The sequence below is a fragment of the Pleurodeles waltl genome, chromosome 4_2 (assembly GCF_031143425.1).
Source record: "Pleurodeles waltl isolate 20211129_DDA chromosome 4_2, aPleWal1.hap1.20221129, whole genome shotgun sequence".
In the NCBI taxonomy this organism is placed as follows: Eukaryota; Metazoa; Chordata; class Amphibia; order Caudata; family Salamandridae; genus Pleurodeles; species Pleurodeles waltl.
Window position 1 is genome coordinate 746,504,945 of NC_090443.1, and position 15,404 is coordinate 746,520,348.

Genomic DNA, 15,404 nt, shown 5'->3' on the forward strand with positions numbered 1-15,404 from the left:
AGATAACCATTTAACCTGTGCTCCCTGGCTGCACTACAGCAAACTTGCTGCTCCTAGTGCTGATTGGAGCACCAGAGGAAAAGGGACACATCTCCACGTGGCTGACTTGGGTCCATGTATGGCCAACATCAAGCTCAGTGAGTGACGCTGGGGGGGTTGGTTGATGGATCTAATGAAATGGGCAACAGTCTTAGCATATGGACACCCCAAATTTCAGATGTCATATTGAGGAGCCTACCCTAATGAAAGAACATATTTGTGGGCATTCAAAGGGCTATAAATTGCCAACAGACACTCCACAGGAGGCAACCATCTTGAGTCTGGTGACAGTCCTGGAAAGTAGCAGGCTACACCAGTCTCTGCTTTCTTAATTCTCTCATGAAACACCGCAAGGCGTGCTGGGCTTGTTAGGTGTGGGCTAGTTCCTTGTTTTTCTTCAAAGACAATGTAACTAGCAGTTGTGGACAGATTAATGTCTTGAATTTTAACTCTCAACTCCTAAGTAATACAGACATAATCGAAGTCACATTAACAGATACTGATACTGTTATCTTACATGTTCTTTTGTTACTCTGTTAACCTCCTTGAATATAAACTTTTTGTAATTCATGAATTTGTCTTATTGTAGACTGTTTATATGGTAACCAGCGTTGCCACCATTTGTTGCTGGCGTCAATAAAAAAAAAACGCTGGCCAGGCCAGTAAAAAACAGCTGAGGTGGCAACTCTAAAGGTTACTGTTGTCGTATAAAGCACTCTGATACCCCTTAGGTCTTATCGATGCTGTAAAATTGCAAATATCTAATGTAAATCTGGCCTATCCGTAGGAAAATTATACTCTGTACACAGTAACAAACTACATTTGAAAGCAGTTCACTAGATAAAATTAGCACCAAACCCTGTGGGCTTACAGGACACACTTCGGAGTGATTAGCTAATGGATAACAGTAGCCTTTTCTGAATGGCAGGGCACTTTTCTCTGTTATTGTTTTGAAGTTATGTTTTGTGCCACAACCAGTGAGGTTACAAAGGATTTTTATTCAGACTTCTGGTGTGTCCTGTGGCACAGTAACAGGAGGCCTGAGCCTTTGAGGCTCACCACCAAGTGTTACAGTTCCTGCAGGGGGGAGGGAGGTGTGAAGCACATCCACTCAGTGCGGCTTTGTTTCTGGCCTCAGAGAGCACAAAGGCTCTCACCCCATGGGGTCAGAAACATATCTCTTAGAGGAAGACTGGTCAGTCCTTCACTAAAGGATTGGGTAAAATACAGGGGACATCTCTAAGATGCCCTATGGGTGAATTTTTCAATAAATCCAGCACTGGCATCCGTGTGGGTTAATTGTGCTGAGATGTTTGATACCAAACTTTCCAGACTTCAGTGAAGCCATCATGGACCTGTGAAGTTCGTAATGACAAACTCCCAGCCCATGTACTCAGAAAGGCCACACTGCACTTATAATGTCTAAGAATGGACGTAGACACTGTTAGGGCATACTGCTCATGCAGCTGTTCCCTCACCTGTGGTATAGTGCACCCTGCCTTAGGACTGTAATGACTGCTAAAGGGGGGACTTACCTATGTCAAAGGCAGTGGATTGTGTGCATGGCACACTGAAAGGGGTGCCATGTTGACTTTTGTCTTTTTCTCCCCACCATTGCACACAAACTGTATTGACAGTGTGCATGTGTTTGGTGAGGGTTCCCTTAAGGGGGCACAATACATGCAGCAGCCCTTAGAGACCCTGCCTAGTCACAGGGCCCTTGGTTCCACTCGTACCTTTTACAAGGGAATTAGCTGTGGGACAGGGGTGTGCCAATTGTGGAACAATGGTACAGTTTTAGGGAAAGGACACAGGTGCTGGTGCCTGGTTAGGAGGATCCCAAAACACAATTTGGCATCAGATATCCAGCAAAAAGAGGGGGGACGGCCGGTGGGTGGGGGGTTGCAGTACTGCAAACAAGGGTGCAGTTTCCGACACCTCTATAGGCAACTTATCATACAAAGCCCTCAGGTGTGTTTTCCAGAGGCTGAAATGTTGAATATGACACTTGTGCAGTCTTTTTTCCTTCTGGTAGTAGTCTGTCTTTTATAACTGTTGCATAAACAGTGTTTCTAATTATGTTGGAATTTTAGGGAGACTATCAATTTTAGTTTTAATGAACCCTTCATATATTTTCATTTCCCTCGGAGAGAAATTGGCATACTCTGAATTCAGCACAAACTCTGGGATGTTTGTTTGTTTAGAACCCACTGATAAATATTTGATATTTCTAAATTGCCTCGTACACTAAGGTTAAGTACAAAAATATGACCTAAGTCATTGCATCAATGTCGAATATGTAATGAAAATTTATGTAAATTATTGTAAAATCACAAAATGAAAAGAAGTAACCTAAGGAAAAGAAAAGGTATAATCTTACCTCTGAATTACTTCAAAATTGGGTTCTTAAATTTCTATTTTTACTAAGCGGGCTTCCCCTAATTCCCATACCACTTTTACATGTTTTGCATTTGAGTCATCTAGTGTTAAATGGCCACACGTCTGATTTTTCCACATCTGTTGAAAATGTTTCATTGCACCATGTATGCCTTATAGAACATATTAAACCATAAATACTGCTAACACATTTACATTTTAAATAGTATATTAAGGGGGAATATCCTTTTAATTCGTCAACCTGTTTGCTCTCACATCTGCCTTTGCTGCTTAGCATGGCAGTCCTTGTACGCCATCTGGTCTTATTGACTGATGTGCCAACTCTTTACTGGTGACCTACAGAAAAGGGACTTCTCTCTTTCATTATCTTGTTGTACTCTTAATTGCTGGAATGATGCACATGCTTCCAGGCACATTTGCAAACATCTGCTGTAGTTTATAAACTCCTGTCCCCTTTGTTGGATTGTGCTAATTTTATTAAGGTCCCCACTGACTTCTGTGTTGCTTTTGAAAATGTAAGTTTACTTTATATATTTCGTTAAGTACTGTTAGACCTGACACCCTTGGGTGGTAGTCCCCTAAACTGTTTGCCTTCACCACTCTTATTTTGCTGAACTATTTTTTTGTTGGCGTTAGGTCTTTGTGCACATTACCATTGCTTACCAGTGCTTAAAACATGGTAAAATTGCCCCACACCCATTTGGCACATTTCATTTACTGGTAACTCACTAGCAAATGATACTGCATGTACCCAGGACTTTAAAATTAAATGCTACTAGTGGGCCTGCAGCACACATTGTGTTGTTGTGTAGCCATTTTAGTTATAGCTCCATGCACGTTAGTTCAATACATTAGGCCGCTGTGCACCTTGACCTAGATACATTTTATTTAGCTTCGCATTGTTATTTTTACAATAACCAGTTTTACGGTCTTGTTTTAATTTCTTCTATCTAACTGTTTTGCTTAGTTCAGCATTGTGTTCTCAAACAACGCATTCTTGATCACACTGTGCTTCAGTCAAGGCTACGGTCTGGTACATTGCAGGTAAACGTGGTAGAAGTTTAGTCTCCAACATTCATAGAAAATACACATCCTTAAGTAGGGACATTTTCTTAGAACATCTGCTGGGTTAATTATAAAACGCTTTCTAGTCCCATTTCACGTCAAGAGGGAGATTCCAGCCAGGGAACCACAAATGTATGCTGAATGCTTCGCTGCAGATGCTGACGCAGATTACAGGCCTTTGCTCAGGTATGAGGGTTGATGTCCTCCCGGGGGAACATGAAAGGCAGCATTAGAGCTTAACATGCTGTGCTCGAAATATGATTTAGATAGGGAATATTCCATCGATTCTAGTGGCACTGTGATAGGATTATTCTTAGGCTTCACTCTCAACGTCACCATTTTAATATTGTTGTGCTGTGTAGTTCTGGTTATTGCAGCTCACATTTTGCTATCTAAAATGCAGTTGTTTTATTAAACCAGTCTTTAAAACTTATACTGCTTTTATTGTCATTTATATATGAGACGTAATTGTGAATGAGAGAACCGGATGTGACCTGAGTGACCACGACTTCCCTGAGAAGTACAAATATGTCATGCGCTCGGCTGCCCAATCATCTCTACCTTTCGGAAGAGATGAGGCACTGCTAGTTAGCCAGAGCAAAGCCTGGATTAGGAGCGACAAGTGTCACCTGCCGTGGGTCAGACTTCGTCCCCCACACTGTGGACGATCTTGCTGCTCAAAATCCAGTAGTCTCATTAGAACAATGAGAGCCTACGCGACAGTGTCACCCACTAAAGTAGCAGTTTAAAACATGTCTGAGCCCTCCCCAGCAGTCTGTAGTGCAGTTTTCAACTGCCATTCAAACCTGGCAAAATAAACTTTTGCCGGGCATAAACCTTCTTTTTTTACTTATAGGTCACTCCTGAAGCAGTTTTTCACTACTGTAAGGCCCATCTCTCATATTAAGTAACACTAATTTATGTTATTACTTTTAGTAAGTGCTAAATTTGGATTAGAAACAGATAGGGATGTGCTACTTAGACTCAGATTAACTGTAATTTAAAATGCTCCTCAAGGGTAAGGTTAGATCTTAAGTCACAGTTCTGAAAATGCTTCTTTTTGAAAGTTGGCATTAACTTGCCCCAACTATTTGTGCCTTCTGCCAGTGTCATTTGTCACATGACAGTGAATGGCTCTGCTATTGGAGTTTGGGTACTTTTCCCAGACAATGACACATAGGGCAGTAGGTGTGACAGGATGGGCCACCCTGCCAGGATGTCTGGAGGTGGAGCCGTGCTCTGCCACACTTATACTTCAATGGGCTTTGCCTCCTCCAAATGAAAAGGAACCTGAGACCAGACTCTTGTCCCTCCAGACATTTTAGAGCCTTGACAGGGGAAGAACATCAATTTCCAGAGCCTGATGTGGGGCTAGGACAGGACACACACACAAAATCTAGCCCCCCAGATATTTTCTGAACCTCAGACTCAATAGGAGGACTGCACTGCTGTTCATCTACTGGAAGGACTGTCATTTTGGTGGAAGGACTGCCCTGCAGCCTGAAGGAAGAAAGATTGTATCTACTCCCTGAACCCAGGACCACCAGAGTGACACCAAGGGCTAGCTGACTTGCTTCCTTTGTGAGGTACTGGGACACACCAAGCTCCGGAGACCCTGCAAATTATCTGCCTACAGCTGCTTGTAAACCCTAGACCCGAAGTGTTGCCCCCACCTTCAGGTCCTGCACCCTTGTGTGGTACTAGATTGCCCTCCTCCTACCAGAAATCAAAATGTGGGACTCACCGATCTGACGAAGGTGCATTGCCAGTGGGATTAACTTCACCAGAGCTCCCACTCCATTGTTCTCTGCAGCAGCAAACCCTATTCAGCTGAACCTCCTTGTGAAGGTACCCAGCCTTGTGGATCTCTCTTCGATTACAGCCTGTAGCCATGTCCCACTGGGTAAATCCAAGCTCCAGAAAATTTCAGTCTGAAGGAAGAAACCTTCACCGGGCTTGACGGCGACCAGCACACTATCGACGACCACAACCTGCTCTTCCTTTTCTAAAATTTCTTCTTAGCCTAAAGGTTAGCTAAGACTGGGCCCAGTCCACCCCTTCTACCCCACCCATGTATTGTGGTTGGCCTTAACTTTTGATTTTGACGCAAGTTCTTGTGACCAGATGTCCCTGGTTGGTGCTTTGATCTTTTAGGCCCTATTTTTCTCTAAAAACATAAAAAAATTCATAACAGTTCTACTGACTGGATTTACTTCTTTGTGGTTTAATTTTATTTATTAGAATTTACTATATTTTATTATATAGGTTTGGGATTTTTCTTATGTGTGTTTTCACTTTATAACTGTTGGTGTGCTGCATACATACTTAACACATTGCCTTGAAGTTAAGTCCGACCTCTTCTGTACCAAGCTACCAGAGGGTTAAGCATAGGTTAACTTAGTGACTTTTGTGATTTACTATGACAAGGATTGTGGTTGTTGCCTGAGTGAGGCTACTACCCTCCTCTGCCACTAACCCAATTTCATACAAGTACTTCAACACAATAAATCGGTGCCTGCAGTCTCAGTATAAAATGCTCTCTCTAATTTCTTTATTACAGTAGTGTTGTGCCATATCCAGTCATCTCTGATATCAAACTGATGTAGCTGCTAAACTGAACTTATTATATTTGTGTTTTGACATCATAATGGCTGCTGACTCTCAGCAGCCAAGGTGAAAGGCAGATCACGGAGCATCATTATAACTGCAGTTTAAAAAAAATTCTGTCTTATAATCTGCTTTTCTAAACTGACTAATATTCGACACCAAGGCAAACTTTATAGCAACATGTTTATTTTTTGCACTCTATAATTCAGAACAGGAAAAAAAACGTAATTCTGCTCATTGTGATCTACAGCGTATAAAATCTGAATTACATTAAACTGATTCTTATAGTTTTTGCAACAAAGTAGTACCTGCTTCTCAGAGAATTTTGCTTTGCACTACAATTTCCTGTTATATTCTTCATTTCGGTTGCTACACTATCTTATCATGAGAAGGAACAAGACACCAAAGATGTAAGTGGTTACATGGGGTGACTGAGAGTGCGAACACTTATTATAAGGCTAAAATACCTTCTAACTTAAATTAAAAGACTATTGCAAGTCACTTTGGAGATCTGACGTTTGATATTGTCACAGGATTACGTTGTGGCTTGCAATATCCTTATAATGTTCAGCGGGGAGTGCTTTAACACATATAAAAATGACACCCTTCTTTTTTAATGTCTTTTTCTAGTACCTTCATTTCTTCTATAACATTTTATTTCTACAATTTTACTACAACTAAATGTCCTAGCCGTAACCTTTGTATGCAGTGCAGAGATGAAACAGTACTTCACATAACTATTGACTTTGCAACACATACTTTCCTGACATCTTCAGGCTATGCTGCTACATTTTTCAAAAACATTTGTAGACGGATCCATACTTTTTCCTTTTATTAGTCTTTAGACAGACTCTTAAACTTGTACCCAGATTGTTTCTATTCATAATGATCAGTAAGCTGCGCTCAGAGCATCTTCAATAGGATACTGCTGGCACTTCTGTTTTAATGTTTATAATATTTTGAAGATCCTATGCAGGAGAGTAAGTGATTACTTAATAATAACAGTGGTCTTCTTTGATAATAAGGTGATGCATATTTGTGCCTGCTCAAAGTAGAACTTCAAAAAAATGCTGATCACTTGAAAATTAATTTTCGAGGCATGTGTGGCTGTAGATACACATGCTTTGCATACTCCTGCCATCTAGTGTTGTTTGGATGCGTGCAAGTTGTTTTTCTTCGAATAAGTCTTTTGAGTCATGAGGTAGAGTGACTCCTCGTCTAGTAATATGCATAGCGTGCATATGGATGGGCATTGACTCCATTGTTAGATTGTTTTCTTTCCACCCTCTGGTTCAGACGTGTGTGCTTGTGCTCCCATTTGACACTGACATGATGCTCTTTTCGGTTTGTGCAACACTATTCCCTTTGCCGGTATTGTTTTGATTGCATTTTCCACTCTTCACCTTGTATATCCCTTCGCCAATCGAGTTGCTTCGATTCGACCACGGTCCCTAATGGGCCTCACCCTTTGGGGCCTATCTTCAGCTTCTTCAAGTTCAGTAGAACAATCTCCATTTCGTTACAACCCTTGCTGTCATGCGAAGTATCCACAAACAGTTCTACACCAAGTCTGTAACCTGTATTTCTCTCCTGAACCCAGAGAAGCGGACTGTGAGGCCTTCCTCTCCTTCTGACCTAAAGAGACTCTTTGAGCCCACTGAGCGTGTCAGCCTGAAATGCCCTAGGCGGTATAGAGGAAACTCCAGATATCTTGAGACATGAAGACGTCGAAGTCCAACAGGAACGCCGGCAACCATCGGCTACAGAAGAGCAGGCGTTCTCCATTGAGGGCAGTTCTCACTCTGACCCCAAGGTCGACCTTGAAATTCCAGCTCTGCAAACCTTGTGTATTGTACCCCCTGTCACTCAACACTGCACCGATCACCCTAAAAAAGCTTGGCTCCTCTGGTGAAACAGACAGAGGCCCTTGGTCCACTGTTGCCTTCTGGTCATGGTCTGCACCAAGTAACTGGATTGAATGCTCCTCCCTCGGGCTTGGTGCTGAAACACCAACCAAAGCTGAAGCCTTTGGCATCAACCACTTCCTTGGTCACCCGGCCCTCGGTGCTGAGCCGACCATCATCAACGCTGTCCACTGCTTTGATGTTGAGCAGCTCTTCGTTGCTGAAACCGAAAACTGGGTCAGAGCCGAAATCTTCAAAACTGACTTCCAAGTCCGATTTCGGCAAGCAAGTGGTGCCCATTCTCCATAGACTCCAAGAACAACTGGATGCCAAACAAAAGACAGTTCACGTCCAGCCTCACACCGGTCAGATCCTTGCCACGGCCTCGGCTCCTACTCCTGCTTCCAGGAGCCTCTGGACTCACCAGTACCAACAAAACACCAGAAGAAATCGAACAATGCCACCAGCGCTTTGCCTCTTCCAGCACCCTCATCATCTCCTCCACCAGCCTCACCTTCTCCACCACGTCTTTGGAACACCACCACATACCGACCCCTGGGACAATTATGACATTGATTCTCCAGGGGGTATGGACCCAGATCTGTATCCTGCCAGTCCCTCTCCTCATCATCCAGCATTGTATCAGGAGCTTATAGACAATGAGGTGGCATATCACGACATTCAGCTCCATGAAGAGCCTTTAGAAGAGGGCTTTTTTTTATTTGAAACCCTTTCCACCACTCAGGGCTACACAGCATCTCTCTATACTAAAATGCATGCTTGGACACACCTAGGACATTTTTAAAGACCGGGTCAGGGATAGAATTATGGCCCCAGTGTAGATAAAAGGATAATGCCTTGCCATCTGATCCCATACACATCAGGGGCCAGTTACCACCAGACTCGCATGCCGTTACCACTGCACGTGAGCGCACCATTTCCCAAACTAGCAGTGATGCCCCACCACCTGGTAAAGAAAGTAAGTGCATCAATGCGGCAGGGAAGAGAGTGGCAGCTCAATCCGCCAATCTTTGGCAGATTGCCAATTCAGTGGGCCTACTGGCCTGTGTTGTGGGGAAACTTAAGATAAAAAAGACAGGACTCCTATTGGCAAGGTAAACCACGACTTTACTATTGCATACAGGTTAACAGCTGGTCTCAATTTGCTGCTTCACAGGCAGCCACTTATATGGTAAATTGAACGATACAGAAAGGTTAATCAGTAAATTTAGCAATTACATTCTCGTTGCAAAATCACATTACTGATGTCCCTGAACTTTTAACCTATTCCTTACACATTCTTTATTGCAGTTCTAACAATGCTTAACAAACTAACCATTCACTACTGTTGAATGCATGTGTATTAATGTGTGTGCTTTATCACTCTACTCCCAGGATCTCTTAAATCAGTTTTTGCGTACCCTATGCTAATTCAATCTCCTGCTCGCATTCTCCAGTCATGCTTTCAATTTACTAAGACAACCGAATATGTGCTTGTGTGATTAAAACTTTAAAGGTTTTCCTTTATCTACGACCTTGTTGGTAAGGCATTCTCTCTTCAAGTGAACTCTTCACCGCTCTCACATCAACACAAAGTTTAGGCCTACACTCCTCTTTCACCACATACAAATTTATATTGTTTTCTTCTGATGTAGCGTAATTTCTTCATATTTAATTTCATCTCCAACACCCATTACGGCGGTGCTCACTGATATGAAATGGAGAACCTCCTCCAATATTTCCCAGAGGAGCACTAAAAATGAGGAAAACAACTGGTCTCTGAAGGCAAGTTTATTTCTAACACTACAATACGCTGTGTCTTAGACTCTGCTGACACTGCAGCCAGTGGTATCAATACCAGTATCTTTCTCAGACGTCATGCATGGCTATGTATTTCTGATTTTGAACCAGAGGTGCAACAGAATGTCCTTAATATGCTGTTCAACAAAACATATGTTTGGCCCCCAAGTAGACCAAACCTTAGAAAAAAATAACAAAGGATACTGAGACAGCGAACACTATGGGAGCCCTCCAGGCATCAACCACACATGGCTCCCTTCGACGTCCCCATTACCGTGGAGGTTCCAAAGCAACTTCTTCTGACACCTCCACTTCCTACAAACGTAATCAAGGTCAAACTACCTCCCACAAAGTTTATTTCCATGGCTCCTTCAAATGCCAAAGTCAGAGGTACGGGTGCTTCCCCACGCAGATCAACACCCTCCATGAAACAATAACTTTCCCATCTTACCGCTGACCATACAACACCTGTCGGGACGCTTAGAAAATTTCCTACCCACATGGCAAGCAGTTACATCAGACCAGTGGATGTTGGACATTATCCAATATGGCTGTTGTCTGGAGCTCATTACCACACCTCCCAGCATTCAACCTTGTACTCGCAAGCTATCACCAGAACATCAGACATTGCTCAAAAAGGAAGTGCAAGCTTTTCTTCTCAAAGTAGCTAAATAACCCATTCCCTGCACGTCAGCAGGGTTCAGGGATATATTCTATATTTCCTAATGTCCAAAAAAGATGGATTGTGACAACAAATTCTAGACCTCAGACCCCTAAACGAGTACATCAGGTCAGAACACTCCACATGGTCACCTTAGAAGACATGATTCAATTTCTCTAACAAGGGAACTTTATAGTTACACTAGATCTTGAAGACACCTTTTTTCACATACCAATACACCCACCTCATCACTAATATTTCAGGTTTTTGCTGGGTGGAAAACATTATCAGTTCAAAGTCCTTTCGGGTGGATACTGCAACTCAGGTATTCACCAAATGCTTAACGGTGGTAGCAGCCTATCTACGCGGACAAAACGTTTACTTATTTCCGTATCTAGACAATTGACTTGTCAATGCCAGCTCACATCAGCAGTGCCAATAACACACTCTGGTTACAAAACGTCTACTGCGCCAATTAGGGTTCACCATCAATATCACAAAATCTCACTGTCAACCTTCGCAGGTTCAACCGTACCTAGGAGCTAATCTAAACATACAAATAGGATTAACCTAGCCCAAACCTGCAAGAATCCAGAGTTTCCAGACATTGTTAATCCAATTTCAGACAAATTAACAACTCCTAATGAGGACACTCCTGCATCTCCTAGGTATGATGGCCTCCTGCATGGCATGATACACCAGGCTCAACTACACATGTGTTTGTTATAGGAATGTCTAGCTCGACAGTGATCTCAATTACGAGGTCAATTAGAAGATCTAGTGTTGATAGACCACCGCACTCCTCACTCTGTAGAGGTGGAACACCAGCAATCTATTACGAGGGAGACGTTTCCACGACCCTAGTCCCCACATCACTATCACAGTGGACACATCAGTCATGGGATGGTTTGCACACTTGCAGAATTGCACAGTGCAGGGTCTCTGGGACACCAAACACTTGGGTCTCCACATCAACTAGCTAGAGTATCAAGGTGTTCACCTAGTATTGAAAGCATTCCTACCTCACCTGAATGGCAAGGCTGCCCTAGTCTGTGCAGACAATATAACAGTAATGTATTATTTACAGAAACAGGGAGGGACACGTTCTCCACAATTATCTGACACATCTCAGATAAATTGGAGATGGGCTCTACATCACAACATCCACCTATTAGCGAAATAACTTACAGGAACAGATGACTTTCCAGACCTCAGCAGGATGCAGCAACAAGTCCAAGACTGGGAACTACACCCCTAAGTCCCTCTTCCATACTTTAACAGAAGGGGGTTCTGTTAAATAGAACTCTTTGTAACCGCAGAAAACGCCAAACTTCGTGTCCAGGTTCCCACACCGATTATCCAAGGGCAGTGCAATATGGATGAGTTGGTCAGGGATATTTGCCTATGATTTTCCCACTCTCTCTCTCCTTACATTTCTGGTTCGGCAGCTCAGGCAAACATCTCCCACTCTGATACTAGTGGCTCCCATATAGATCCATCAACTGTGGTTCACATTATTGGACCTCTATGTAGTCCTCCACAAGAAGCTTCCCAACTGGCTGCACCTTCTTACTCAGAACTATGAAGAAATCAAGTACCCAGATCCCAAGGCTCTCAACCTGGCGATTAAGCTCCTGAGGTCATAGAATGTGGTTACCTGAATCTAACAGCTGAATGTCTGGCCATTCCTAAAGAAACCCATGGACCCACCACTCTGGCATGCTACGCGGCTAAATGGAAGATGGTTGTTTGTTATTGACATTCAAAACAAATTGACCCTTTCAGTGCCACTGTACAGACCATTCTGTTGCCTGTTTCATTTTCAACTGTCGGGGTTAGCATTTACAACCATAAAATTGCACCTCGCTGCATTAGCTACTAAATAGGCAACAGCTATCTCTATTGAAAATACCGGTCATTAAAACCTTCATGGAAGGGCTTAAGGGAGTAATTGCACCACGGGTCCCACCTGCACTTTCAAGGAATCTTAACATTCTTCTTGCATAACCCAGGGGCTCCCCATTCGAGCCCCTCTGTACCTGCCCCTCCCCCTCAATATCTCTCTTGGAAGGTGGCATTTTTAATTGCCATTACCTCACTTAGACCTGTTAGTGAGCTCCAGGCATTAATTTTGGAAGAACCTTTCTTCCAGCACCACAGATACAGGGTGGTCCTCCGCACCAACCCTACATTTGTACCAAAAGTTGATTCAACTCAATCAGTTGTTGCCGTTTTTCCCCTCAACCAGAATCAGTTGTGAGATGGCTCTCCACATATTGGAAGTTAAGAGTCCTTATGTTCTGTATTGATAGAACTAAAGCTTTGAAAAAACACTAAACAACAATTTGCTGCTTTTTCACCACTTCATAAAGGAAAGCCTAAATCCAAATCAGGTATTGCCAGATGGATAGATAAGTGCATCCAAACATATTAGGCTAAAGCCAAAAGAACACTACCTACATCTCCTAGAGCACACTCTACTAGGGAGAAAGAAGCATCTGTGACTTCCCTGGGAAACATCCCAATAGCTGACGTGCAAAGAAGCTACATGGTCTACACCACATGCTACTAAACATTACTGTGTGAATGTTCTTGCATGCCAACAAGCTAATGTAGGTCAGGAAGTCCTATGTACTCTTTTCCAGACAACTTCAACACCCACAGGTTTAACTACCCCTTCGGAGGAGGACTGCTTTACAGTCTATCTAATGCATGTGTATCTACAGCCACACATGCCTCAATTGGAAAATGTTACTCTGTAAGCATCTGTTCATGGCATGTAGTGCTGTAGATTCACATGCTCCCACTCTCCTCCCCGGACAGCTGTGGCAGTTGCAGTTTACTTTGTGTATATATTTGGACATTTCTTTACTTACAATAACCTTGTACTCCATTCTCACCCGCCTGCTGTAAAAAAAGATCTAATAATGGAGTTGATGCCCATACACATTATTACCAGGAGGAGGAGTCATTCTACCTTGTGACTCGAAAGACTTATTCTACGAAGAACTTGCACACATCCGGACCCAACACTAGATGGCAGTAGTATGCAAAGCATGTGAATCTACAGCCCTACTTGCCACAAACAGATGCTTGCAGGGTAAGTAACAGTTTCCTTAGTGCTGTTTGTATTTTGGAGAATTTGAAAGAGTTTACAATAATTGCATATGACTGGTGAGAATAAAACAACGTAATGGGGTATTTCTGAGACAACTAAATACAGAAGAGAGATAATGTTACAAAATGTTTCATTTCCTGGTTTAAAACAAATACATTTAATGTCTAACAAGCATTCACAATGGTTCGGTGTAACAATGAGTGACATCAACATGTTTGAAATGAATGCCATGGTATGAACAGTGTTAAATTTGATAAAAGTATAAAGTAGTATGCGATCAGGTTATCCTGATTTAATAGTAACATTATGTAATGAGAAACTAGAATTACTCAGCCAGCCATAATTGCCTGACAACATAAACTCATGCTCAAGGCGTACTGAGAAAGGAAGAAAAAGATTTGAAAACACAAAATAAGGGTTATCAGTAAGTGAGTTGCTCTGGGCAATTCTTCATCTAATCAGAATATAGTTCAATAAAGAATGACCTAATAATTTAACATTATTTAAAAATTATGTTAAATCAAGCTGTTCCAAAGCTGCCTTAGGGCTCGGGGTCTTGTTACAGCGAATTTCGTGCGCTTCCAAAATCTTAGGATACTTTTATATGCTACTTGATGTGTCATACTCACAATGAACATTTTTAAGCATGAAAATTCTTTGCTCATCTGGACCTAGCATTATCAGTACTAAAGAAATGTATTTTGTTACTTATTTTGGAATATGTACTACCTTCTTACAATGGTAAATTACATTAGCCAAATTATCATTGGGTAATCTGTGGGCAAATTATCATCTTTTATACGAGTTTTGTACATTTTCACTTGTAACTAGTATTTCCTGCAGTGCCTTTTCTTTTGACTCTCAAGTAATCGCTTATCAGTCACCTTATCATAAATCATATGTGTCAATACTGCTCACTGTTCTTACAGAACGTCTAATATTTTGCTTTGTGAAAAGTCCTAACACCTCCGCCTCATCTTTGTGAATGCTTTGATTTCATTACGTGATAAGATGGTTCGTTTTCAAGGGACCACCCTCTCGAACAAAGTTCCTTAGTCAGTTAGAGATTAAGGGACCCTTCTCAAGTTCAGGAAAATGACCGAAACCTCGTGTGCTGACAGTATCCTAAAATTCAGTCTGTGGAATTTACAGGTGTATGCTTATCATGTGGACTGTGTGCCAAGAGGCATTAAAGGCGTGCATGCCTGCTCTTTACAGATCTCTACATAGATAAATGTATAGAAGTACTTCTGCTTAAGCATTGTTATATTAGGCTCAAGTATAAGAAATACCCTTACTGGAGACGTTCTGGGTAAAGATGTTTGTAATTAATTTTGCACACATTATCAAACTAGTATTTAGTCTGCCTTTAATATATTACATTCACAGATGGAATGTGCATAGACTGGAAGACAAGAGTGAGTGGGACTAGAGTTGATATTTATGTTCAATTGTGGAATAAGAAAACTAAACAAAAAAGTGTCCCACTTTCAGCTTTTAGAGCTTCTGGATGTGAATGGGACGTTCGAGGGGCAGGTATGAAAGAAGAACAAAAGTGTATCCTCACAAATACCATGAAGGAAACTGCTCCTCAACTACAACTGTTACAACCAAAGTAGCAGTAGAGTTAACAATGGGAAAACATTAAAAAAATGGGAGTGCATTAGAAGTTGGAAATGAAGTCAGGTCTTTGTTTTAAAGATATGAACTGTGATGTAAAAGTTACGTGGATATGCCAGTCTCTTCTTTATCCTGCGGAGTTAATGATTTCTTCATTTCTGACTAGTGCAGAGACAGTCATATAGAGTACAAC

At 42.0% G+C, this 15,404-nt stretch overlaps 1 protein-coding gene across 1 annotated transcript in view; it reads left to right on the forward strand.

Annotated features, from left to right (window-relative positions):
- The window catches only part of SLC25A24 (solute carrier family 25 member 24), a 253,836-nt gene that overhangs the window by 200,234 nt on the left and 38,198 nt on the right, over positions 1 to 15,404 (forward strand). The window lies entirely within an intron of this gene.